The sequence below is a fragment of the Gallus gallus genome, chromosome 1, assembly GCF_016699485.2.
Source record: "Gallus gallus isolate bGalGal1 chromosome 1, bGalGal1.mat.broiler.GRCg7b, whole genome shotgun sequence".
NCBI classification, from domain to species: Eukaryota; Metazoa; Chordata; class Aves; order Galliformes; family Phasianidae; genus Gallus; species Gallus gallus.
Genome location: NC_052532.1, coordinates 105,891,987 through 105,904,398, shown reverse-complemented (window position 1 = coordinate 105,904,398; position 12,412 = coordinate 105,891,987).

Sequence of the window (12,412 nt, the reverse complement as noted above, 5' to 3'; positions counted from 1 at the left end):
CACAATAGCAAAGCCAGGAATTCAATAACACACCCTCCAGATTAATTTCCTGTAAAGCAAGCAGACAAACCTTTAGTTAATATTCATCTCAGATGAAGTAAAGGATTGTGATTATTGCTCCAGCTCAATCTGTGCCGTCTTGATGTAAGCCACAAAAGGCAGAGGCTGGGACACAGGTTATAGGCATGGGTTTACCTGTTCTAATTGATTTAAAAGACAGTCAAAGGAACCTGTAGAAATGTACACAACCACTCAAACAGTGGTGGAGTGCTCAAGAACTTTGCCTCAGGAATTGAACTGAACTTTCCTTTCAAAAACCTGCTTTTCAAATGCAGGGAGCACTCCATCTCATGCACCCGCCACAAGGATAGGGTTCAAGATCCATCTCCCCACCAGAGACAGCCACAGCCTGAGGATTGCCTTGGGAAAGTATCACTCTCCAAAAAGCAGTATTTGCTCATGTCTTGGAAGAGCATTGAAAGCAGCAGATACAACACACTCCTTTCCCTAACACACCCGCATTTCTGGTAATCAGTGATTTACTGTTTGGGTTGGAGGCTGCAGCTACTGTTGATTAACTACAAAGAAAACTGTCCTATATGAATTTGTTTAATCTGTCTTCTAACCGATCTAAACCTTTGGCCTCCACAGTATGTTTTGATGAAGACTTTCACAACTTAATTACACACTGCATTAAGAAGTGCTTCCTCTGGTCTGTTTTAAAACCTCTACTTGATATTTTTATTAGCTTGTCTTTACTGCTTTTATTACAAGAAACAATGAGTAATCCTTCCCTGTTCCTCATTCTTCATGGTTTTATGGACCTATATTACTATCCACCTTTTTCTAATCTGTTAGTCCCCTCTCCTACATAAACCCGTCTATATTTCTCATCATCTTTATTGCTCTCTCTTCTGTCTTTTTAGAATCATAGAATATCCTTACAGTTGAAAGGGACCTTTAAAGGCCATCTGGTCCAACTCCCCTGCAATGAACAGAGACACCGACAGCTCCATCAGGTGCTCAGAGCCCCGTCCAGCCTGACCTTGAGAGTCTGCAGGAACAGGGCATCCACCACCTCTCTGGGCAACCTTCTGTGACATGCAAAGGATTGCTGTCTGCAAAGCCACTCATCCCTCATGAGAAAACAAAGCCTGTTCTTCTCTGTCCTTGCATTAGCAGACAGTCTGATGCATAAACTTATGTAAGCACTGCTCTTTTGTTATTATTTGCATAAGCTGCAAGAAGTGTATTTCTTTTTCCAGGGAATCTCTTAATGTCTTCCAAGCCTTGGCCATGAAGAAATAGTTGCCCTCTACCTGTTGGCCAAACAGCTGCTGTAATTTGATTATTGCTCTTTTCTTTTTGGTTCCTGTTCTCCTGGAGAATCACTAGCTATTGCTGAAATTTGTATTGTGCCTGTTTTTATTAATTCATCAGATGCCAATGATCTGGTTCCTCATTCTGTTTGACCAGCTGTTTCATATAATCTGTTGTTACAACTGGATTTAAAAATCTCCCAGGAGGAGAGTAATAACTCAGATGTGTCAGATCTGCAGTAATTCATGAAAGATGCTTAGTATGTGAAAATCCACATTTCTTAAATGCAAGTATCAGTCCTATTGTTGAAACCAAGATGGGACTTCCAATGTAACCCACTTGTCACTTACAATTCCCCTGTTCCCCTTCATATTTCTGCATAGCCTAAATTTTTCTGTTTGCCCTGTCCACAGCTCAATATATTTCCTTTTAAGAGAGAAAAAAAATATCTTCAGATAGAACCAAATGATCAGAACAATTAAGAAAATCACTCAGATTCTCTTTGTATGTGTGTAACTCAAGAAACGTTTTGTTTAAAGTCACACAGTTGGCATGTGTCTAAGAGGAATGTGCAGTTTGCCTTGATGTAAGAAATATGGTAATGGATGTTTGAACATTTTCTACTTTGTAATTTGTAACTGTCTTTACTGGTTTAGCAATAAGTATGTAAGTATAATGTTTAGAAGGGTTTTAGTTATAGTAATTTGGCTGCAACACAGCCCTTTTTGTTATCTTATTTGACTTAGGAGTTACATAAGATGTCATTTGGAAACCACCGTCTAGCACTATACAATGTCAAATGCATATACCCTGAAGAGAGCCTCAACGTTTTCTTTATAAAAGCTATGGCTCAGTGCCTTTTTCCTGCGGCACATTCTCACCTGCTAAACAGTTCCATATAAAATAGTTCATACAAAATAGGCATAAACTACAATGTGCAAAAACAGATTTTCAAGTCCATTCTGGTACTGATGGGAAGTATAGTTAAGTGCAATCAGAGAGACAGCAATTGGTTCTTTCCTTAAAAAAAAAAAAAGGGTAATTCCCTGATAATATAAAGCAGTACTGCATCACTGAATCCTGAGTCCCATCAGTTTACACTTAGGATTCTACTGGTCTCAGTATATGCGGTATCACTCAGCATTCACAGCTTGGTAGCATGATGGCAGTGGATATCATCCCTGTGTTGCAAAGTTGGACTTACAGCCTGGCTTAAAGCACGCTTCTCATCCATGCTACATGGCCTACTCATAGAGTTGTAGAATCACAGACCAGTTAGATTTGGAAGGGACCCTTCCAACTTCTGGCCAACTCCCCTTCAATGAACAGTGACACCCACAGCTCCATCAGGTGCTCAGAGCCCCATCCAGCCTGACCTTGAGTGTCTATGGGGATGGAGCATCCACCACCTCTCTGGGCAACCTGTTTCATGCCCTTCTTGGAGAAACCACACTTGGGCTGTTTGTTTGACACCTGGCCTGTGATGCTCTTTGTACTTCTGCATGCAGCCCACTGAAAGAAGAATGTGGGCTTCAGCTCCAGCCACTGACCTTCAAACTCTTCTGCTTTAGGGAGTCAAAAGTCCACCTCTGCTGCCATGTGTATGCAAACAGTGTGGGCAGAGGGCAAGACTAGACTTCAGAGCAGACTCAGAGCCAGAGAGCAACACAGAGGCTGATACTGGCTCTGCAGTCGTATGAGGTAGGGGACATGAGCAATGTCCTATGTACTCACTTCCACAAGTAGGATTAGATTGCTACCTTCATGTGTCGTGGTCAAAAAAAGGATCAGCTTTGCATAGTGGAGCTTCTGTCCTTCTGCATACCACAGAAGCAGCTTTTTAAGCAAAGTAAAGGGCAACACCTACTGCTCCCCTTCCCACCTACAACAGCATTTCTAATCTGCAGAGTTTCAACGCATGCAGTAGCCTGAAATGCAGATGACACAGATGCAGACTTACTGTTCTTTATCCCTGATGTCTACTGTGTGTCCTATGGAGTGAGATTCTTCAAAGCACCAAGCTGCTGTTCCAGGGTCCCCTACACAGCTTATTGCTCAGAGAACAAGGAATACCTTTTAGCTACATTGCTAGTAGGTAACCCTGCTGACTTTAGATGCAGTGAGATCCCTGGTTTAGTCTCCTTGTGGGAATGACTGCTGACAAATAAAACATAGCCAACTTGTGGTTAAAGCACAGGATCTTTGCTCTATTCCTGGAATTGCAGCAGATTTCCTGTGTGGCTTTGGACATGTCACGTAAGCCAAAGTATTCAAACCTGTGGCCAAGCCACTGGGTGCTCAGCAGCTTGAAAATCAGGTGTTTGTTTGTTTGTCTAAGTATAGATTTAGGACCTTTATTTTCAGCAGCCATTTAAAAATAAAATCTTTGGCCTATATGTCTCCAGTTTGACACCTTTATGGCCATGTTATACAGCCAGCAAACTTCCTATTGAATCGAGGGAAGAGCACTGTGTTCTCTGGCTGTTGGGCCAATTATCTATGTACAAATTTAGGTGTCTGTCCTCAGTTACAAGGCTGACCATATGGGGATTCATCTCTGTGAGCCAATAACTTCCACCTACAAATGAAGAGAACCCTGAAGCACACTTGGATCGCTTGAGGCCTTTCAGAGGCTCAGTACGTTATAGGTGGAATTTTTTTAATCCCTTATCCAAACAGAGAAATGCAAAGAAAAAAAATGTCTACTACACCTCTGTAATCATACTTGATTTTGAATTGCCATCAAATAACCCTTTTGTATTTTTAGCAGTGTAAATTCAACACTTGCTGGGCAGAAAGCTGTAACAGTTGTTCTCACCCTGAAAATGAAATAGCATTTTTTTTTCCTAAAAAAAGGAACCCCAGAATTTGCCTGCTAGATCTTCAGTCCCACTCCTTCCCAGGATATAAGCCTTCTGTTAGGATCCGATCACCATGAAATACAATCTAAGACCTTTTTAAACAGAAAAAATGCAAGGTAGAAGTCCAAAACCACTAATTATTTTTCATTCCCTGTTTTAAATAACCTGTCAAAACAAACAAATACCTTCTAGACTAGGACTTTCTATGGCAATTTTTAGTGCTGGCTGAATTTTAACAGCCAACATATAACAACAATACACCATTATTGGTAGTGGCATGTATGCTACCACGGTAAAAATATTTCCAATGTGCAGACACTGTATGGTATTTAAATAGAAATATCCTTTTTATTTTTGCTGACAGACTCCTCGGGCAAAGCTGGATGATTGGAGAAGCAGAACTTTTATTAGCATACCCAGGGGCCGGCCAGCTGGATGCTATGTTTGACACTGTTCTCATACAGAAGGGGGTTATCAGGAAGAAGGAATCAAGTACGTAAGCTGAGTCCCCATAAAGACCTGCATAGTACAACCTAACAAAAGATACGAATATGACGTATTTCATGTTCAGAAACTTCCCCTGGAGGAAGGAGGGCTGTCATTTTTTCCAATATGCATTAGACCTAGTGAATATAAGGTAAGAAGCAAGTACGAAAGCAGGTGAAGTATCTCAAAATATTGGTGGTGAGTGAGATTTCCTAGCAAAGTGGATTAAAAATCCAAGGGAATCTTTAAACCAAATATTGGCTTTTGTAGAACAACAAAACCAAGATAGTGTTTCCACTCAGCCATAAAAGTTACTGCGGTTGTGTAATCATGTTGAGTTGTGGCCTTAGGAGAAGTTATAAAGCAGCTGCAGCAAATTAACTTTTCAAAAGTTATTATGGATTGGATGGAATCTAGAAAATTCCCCCATGTTATTTTTTTAAATAGAATTGTAAAATGAACAACTGTGGATGAGATTTCATCTCAAGCCTCTCACTGTGTACAAGCACTAACCTGACAACTTCAAGGGGAAATGAAGCCAGAAGCACCCCACCCTCCAAAACAGACACTCTCCTAACAGAAACGGTCCTCGGCATTCATCCAGAGGAATCCCACTGGTATTGGTTTCTGGGGTGATCTCAAGTGGTAGGCTCCTGCAAAACAACTGGAGATCCTCGTACCTGAAAAAGGGGTATGCAACGTTATGGAGAAGGCCACAGGGTGGTTATCATGGCTGGTGTGGGGGCAAATTCTGGGTTCACTAGGATGCTCTAAATGGTTCTTAGGTCATAAGACAATGCTCAGTCTCCTGGCTTCCCAGTAAGACCTGATCTCAGCCAGATCAACACCCTCTGACCTCACATGGGAAGAAGTTACTGTCACTCACTTAATAGGTGGCATCTTGACTTTCTAGGTTGAGGCAGCTGCCAGCCTTAATGAAAGCATAATTTGGGAAAGAACAGCACTACCTGGCAGAGCACCTTGGGGTATAAGTAGAAGACAGGAGGTTCAGAAGAGAGCAGGAAACGAAAACAACAGTACGGTGTAAGAACATGCAAAGTGAAAAAAAGAAGACGACATTGGCGTCATGGTGACTGCAGTCCCAGGTATTTGAATAAGAAAATTTGTCATCTGGGAGGTGAACAGGCTTGAAAACTCCTGGAACAAGCCATGAGAAAACCTCACAGTAAGTCAGAAATACGTGGGGTGAAGGGAGACCGGCATAAAGGATTAAAGCAGCATGTCTTACCAATTGAGCTGAAGTCCATACAGCAACTGTTCTAGGAGAAATGTTTTTCATTTTACCACATAAAGCTCTTGAATTAGACTTTAAAGAAGTGAAGATTCTTTTGGACAAAATGTCCAGCATGCAGCTGGGTGATGGGTGAACAATTGGCTGATAAGTTATTCTCAAAGGGTTGTAGTAAATAAGGTTACATCAGGCTGGCAAGCAGTCACTGGTGGGGCTCTGCAGTTCACTTCAATATCTTCATAAATCACCTGAATGCAGGACTTTGAATGTATACTAAATAAGTTTGCAGATTACATTAATGAAGAGGAGCTGCTGGCTCCCTCTCCAGGGGCAGAGGTTTTGCAGAAAGACCATGACAAGCAGGAGGCCTGAGCACTCGTCAACTGCATGAAGTTTAACAAGAGCAAATGCTAGACTGCACCTTGGATGGAGCAACTCTGGATATCTGTACAGACTGAGGGATGAGAGGCTGAAGAACAGCCTTACAGAAAGGGATGTGGAGGTTCTGATTGAGCATGAATCAGCAGCATGCCCTATTATCTTGCCCAGCCAATAGCCTGAAATGCACATACACATCATTTGATTCATCGTGTATAATAAAATGTAAAACACTCAACTGGATCTAGGACCTCAAGTTCCACGTTCTTGAGCTGCACAAGCAGACAATCTTAACACTTGAATTCAAGGTTGGGTCTAAACACAAAGGAAAGTGATCAAGTGTACGTACCCTCTAAGTATCTGAAAACAATTCCTGTAGTACCCTTAGCAATGATATATACAGCATTTCCACATCTGCTCAAAGCCAACTAATGTACCAGATCTGAAGGACCTGACCCATTATATAATATTGTAATATGAGCCACTTACAGTGTTTCAGACCTTCAGAGTGTTCTATCAGGATAAATTGAAGACTTATTTCCAACACTTATATGAAACAGGTATATATTTACACAAATAGGGAAATCAAGATCCCATTCACAATGTATTTATAGATTGACCTAGTGGCATTCAGGCATGTTAGACTGCATTCTTGACTGTGGGCAGCTTTTAGATGTGGAAAAAATGTACAAGTCATTGACTTAGTGTTGTGGTGTTGCTTCAAATATTTCCAAGTAAAGGAGTTCAAAGTCCCCTCCTTCTTCATGCCTATGTTTCCTACGTCTTGCCTGTTTAATTTCTCACTTGTCTGGCGCAGTGGATATCACTTACTTTCACTGTGGTTTTACACTGCCTAAGGGCAAAAGCCATAAGAGAGTCTCTGTATTAGTGCCGGTCATTCTCTGGTCTGAAGGCCAGTAACAGCGTGTGAAGTGCTTACAAGGGATCTGGGAAAACTGACGGGGAAGCACAGCTGACAGTACGCTTATACTGTGTTTTATTTACATTAAAAAAAAAAATTGTTGGGGTCCACTGATCAGAAAACTCTGACTGACTTTGAAACTTTTGGTTGCACGCATGTCCTATAATTACTGGCCCAGAAAAGGTGACAGAAACTAATTCATCTGCAGGATCCATTTTGTATTGTTTGCTCTTGATTTGTCTTGCATGCAGGGTTTTCAGAAAGCCTCCATGACGCCACAAGCGTTCTCTAATAAAATGGCGGTAGGAGCTTCAGCACTGACTTCACTGGGAACAGCCTTAGGTCAACGTTAGGCTCTTTCTGGATCAATAAATAAATAAATAACCCAGGAAAAAACCCAACAAAAAGCCCTCAATCTTTTTTTTTCTTTAGAAGGATGTCTTGTGACCTCATTACGGAGTTATGCCAGTCCAAGGGAGGCAGAAAAAAGAATGTTGAGAGACAAAATCTCCTCTGAATATCAAACATAGAAAGCAGCCAGTGACTTGCCATTTTTAACAGTGTATAATCAGCAGGGAACTGTCACAGATGTCCTACATTCTCCAAACAATGTTTCGGTTTCTCTTTCCCTTCTGAATCTTTTCTGAGACTCCCCCTCACCAGCCATCTTCCCAGTCCTCTGCTAGGTTTCACTGTGTTCTTCACTTCTTTTGTAATCTATGTCCTATGAAGTATATCTCCTTTTGTACATCTAGGTCTTCTTTCAGCTTTCTCGCTTTCCTTCATATCCTCTCCTAACGCTCACAGTATTAATTCAGGTCACTTCTGTTTTTTCATCTCAGTAGAAGCATGCAATTGTGTTTGAGTATCTGTACTGTCCTCATCTGTATGAGTAATGTGTTTCATTTCTACAGTAGTCCAACAAGGATGAAATCATTCCCATCTAATGCCTGTTGGTGTTAAACCACAGAACCAATAAGAAGACTTTCCCCAAAAGAACACCAGTTCCAAGAAAATAGTTGATACTATTGCTAGAACCTGGATTTCCCGTACTGCTTATCTTGTAATTGCTCTAGGCCCCAACCAAACGTATTCAGAATTAGCAGAAGTTTATGCATCACCATCAAAGGAGCTAGGATTGCATTATAGCTTGTTACAAGATCATTTTATGTTCTCCTACATGCACAGTCTTGTTCCCACTAACTCCTGCATACTTCTGCTGGGTGTTGTATCCTTACAAGGGGTGTTGCACAGTAACAAGTGGAATTTTAGCCATCAAATATACCTTCTTTATAGCCCACTTATTGTTTTTGGAAACTGTTCAGTTCCTTCAATTGTTTTCCTGTCAATAAATGTTCACTGATGAATATGTTCTCCATGCTGGTGACAGGTTTTACCTTTAGAGTAGACAAACAGAAAGGTGATAAGACCATGCAAAGTCAACTGCTGCTAGGCCTTACACTAGCATGGATGCAAGACACTTTAGGGGTGCCATGCCCTTCACTTCTGGCATTAAACTGCTCAGTAGCTCAGACCATATGCAAAACAGCTGCTCTTCCAGGTGACATATTAGTTGTTCCTATAGGAACACTCTGCATTCAAATCCTATTCAGAAATGCTACTGGGAACAAAGCTGGCTCGTCTCCATAAAACATTCACAGTATTGGAACACGAAGCTGATGCATTGTGTGCTATATTTTTCCTCTACAGTTCGGGGAAAAATATCAGAAAAAAAAAAAAAAGGAAGATGTGAGCCATCAAGTCTGCATCACACCCACGTTTCAGTCGTGAACTGAGAACAAGATCTCACCACAAACCTTTTCAAGACCTGGCAGCAAATAGGAAAAGCAATTGAACAATCAATGGCTACGGACTCAGTCTTTGCAGCCAGACCTCTGTCTGGTATGAGTTTGGGCTACTCCCGTAAAATCAGGCCAGGCTATGGGCCACTTACATTCAGGCTCACTCCCAGCCATTTTTGTGATTAACTAAAGCATACGGGTCACCGCTTTCTACGTAACCTCAGATTGCCAGATACCTGAATATGTCTGAAATGGTCTGAGCACGTTCAGTAGCAGCAGAAAATGATTCTCTGCTTTTTATGCACATCATCTGTTTTAATAGAGTTCCTTCTAAAGAATCCACTTGCACCTCCATAGAAAGTCCCTGTCTTCTTCTAAGGTGACTTTGTTGAATCAAGAATGGTACCTGCATGCAGCCTGAGTTCTCTGCTTGTTACAAATAGTTCCTAAACTACATACATTATAAAGCAGTCTTAAAGCAAGAAAATAGCTTGAAAGCAGTGAAGGCTTAAACAGAATGCTATCTAAAGAATCATTCGTGCCAGCTCAACAGCTTTTAACACCCCTGAGACTGCTTTATTGCAAACTCAGAGGAATAGGAGATATGGATAATAGACACTCGTGGCTTTTATTTCACTCTCAATCAAAAAGCTGCTCTATCTGTTTTCCATTTTTCACCAAACAGCCAGGCTCCTTATGTGCTTGCTGAAGGCAACTGCCCACTTCTCACAGAAACCCTAAAAATAAGATGCAGTGGTGATGCAGTCCTACATAAACAATAGCTTGTTTTACAGAAGAACTGCTCATTATATATTGTTTATAAACCAATCCCAGATGTCTTGTCTTACACATACATCTGCATATAGTCACCAGTTCTGGCAAGGACAGCAGAGAGCATGGTAAAGCAGCGTAGATCAAGCTCACAACACTCCTACACAGTTCATGAAAATAGAGGGCAAGCAGAAGACTGAGACCCTTGAAGAGTCTTTGCCTTGACCACACTATCCATGGGCTGCAGTATGAAAACACCCTCTGATAAACATCATACGAGAGAGAAGAGGCCATATAAATGATTGCAATGAGATAAGAGCTTCCATCAGACATTGCATCTTCCTACGTACCGAAGTCAGTCTCTGGATACATCCCATCAGAAAGCAGGATTTATAAGTTCAAAAATTCATGGCACAGAATAGCAATGTCTGTACATTAAAGATAGCTTACAGTAGAAATGGATTTGCTCACGTTTTCCTGAACCCCTGCTCTTCTTCCGTCTGGAAATTCTTCCTATTTTTAGGATATTTCAGGACATTTTCTGGACTTCCTATATTTGTTTGGATTTCTGGACCTCTGTCAGATGCAGTGAGACCTGAGTAGCAAAGCTGACAGACATCACAGATCTCCTCACTACATGAGTACACTCTACCATACAGCACAGGTACCTGGCTAGCAACTATCCTTATGCAGGACAATGACCTGACAGGTACAGCTCAGTTTTCTGACCCATATCAGAGATGCCTGAATAAGTGCTTCATAGATGGTCTTCACACACAATAAAAGTCCCACACATCCTGAAAATTTTGGCTTTGGTGAGCACATGCAGGGCATCCAGGGTTTCCATGGGCTCATTCTGGAAACACAATATCATTATTGTTATTGCACCCAGAAAACCTCAAGCGTTATGCAGGGGTAACAAACAGGGGTGTGAGGTATAAGTCACTTCTGAAAGCATTTTAAATAAAAGATTTGAGTTGTATGGTTTCTCAGAGCCTCTGCATCACTGTGCTGGCATTTCCACCTAGCAGCAGCATTCCCAGCCACAGCAAGGCAAGCAAGCAAGCAAACAAGCAAACAGCTGCCATCTTCTTTGCATTGTAGATGGACTCAAAAGAAAATACAGCTGCAATTAGTCGGCAGGCAGCTGTTGAATTAAATCCTTTACTGCCCATCTAGCAGAGCACTGAATTGTGGCTTAAACTGCAGTAGCTGGATTCAAAGCAAAGGCTGCCAAAGAAGGGGTTAAGTAAGTCTACACCTGTGTGCATGTTCATAATGTGTATTTTTTCCTGAACACATTATTGGTCTGTTAGCTCATTTAGAGACTATAATGAAGTCATTCTGATGCCACCAGTATATTTCGCCAGAAAGCTGGCAATCTTTAATCTGCTTCCTCTACAGCATCTCACAAAGGAAGGGAGAAACCAAAACACTGACTTCAACTAACAATGAATTTGTTTGCAGTGCTGGGTCCCAGCACATGCTGAAAAAAAAAAAATTCTTTTGTTTATTCCCCCCTCTCCATCTGATGGGCTTACACAACAGGCAAGTCACAGAGGATTCCTCAATGCAGCACAAAGTCTCTCCACCTTCTACACTCTTCTCATTCTCTCTGCGCCTTCCTTTGAGCTTTCCTTCAGATGAAGCAACCAAACATAAAGTTGAGAATTCTTTGAAAAAAGCCCTAGCTAATGAGTTGCTGTGCACATATGCTTTCTGCATAACTGCCCATTGCCACACTCATATCTTCTTTGGAAGACAACAACAATATGCACTTAGCAGGGATTTCTAAGGGAAGTGTGCCAGGAAACAACGGTTGGCATGCCAACAAAGAGACTTTCTGCATGAGTCAGGGGCAGTAGGGGATGTGGATGAGGACAAAGACAAGGAGGAGCCAATCCCAATCAAGTCTCACACTTCTCACACTCACCAGTATATGTGCATATACAACCAGGGGATAAAAAGTACTTTAGTCAATCCCTTCTCTTGTTTCTCTTTTAAACAAAATTCACTGATGTTTCAAGCTCACATGGACAGCATTCAAAGGTGATGTCTATGGGAGCTAAATGAGCTGAGTTTTCCCAGTTAGCTATGACTGGGATGTAACTCGGTTAAACAACAGAGGATCAGCTGAGCCACATCTACCCAGCTTGCCATGCACAATGGAACATATATCTTGTAAAAAAAAGCACCAAAAGGCATCAGCAAGCACCTTGGTGAGGCAGTGGCACAGGCTGCCCAGGGAGGTGGTGGAGTCACCATCCCTGGAGGTGTTCAACAGCCGTGTGGATTTGGCACTGGGGGACATGGTCAGTGGGCGTGGTGGGGATGGACTGATGGTTGGAGTGGGTGATCTTAGAGGTCTTTTCCAGCCTAAGTGATTCTATACTTCTGTGAAAGCAGAGATGTGAGTCTGCCGGAAAGCTGAATCTGAGGGCAGATGCCTACTACAAACTCTTGTGACAATAACCTCATGTTACAATACTGGCAGTACAGCTGAATGCTGGCAGGGCTACTTTCTGTCGTGGATGATCATAGAACCATAGAATCACTCAAGTTGGAAAAGACCTTAAAGATCATCAAGTCCAATCATGACCTAGCCATACTATCCTAACAA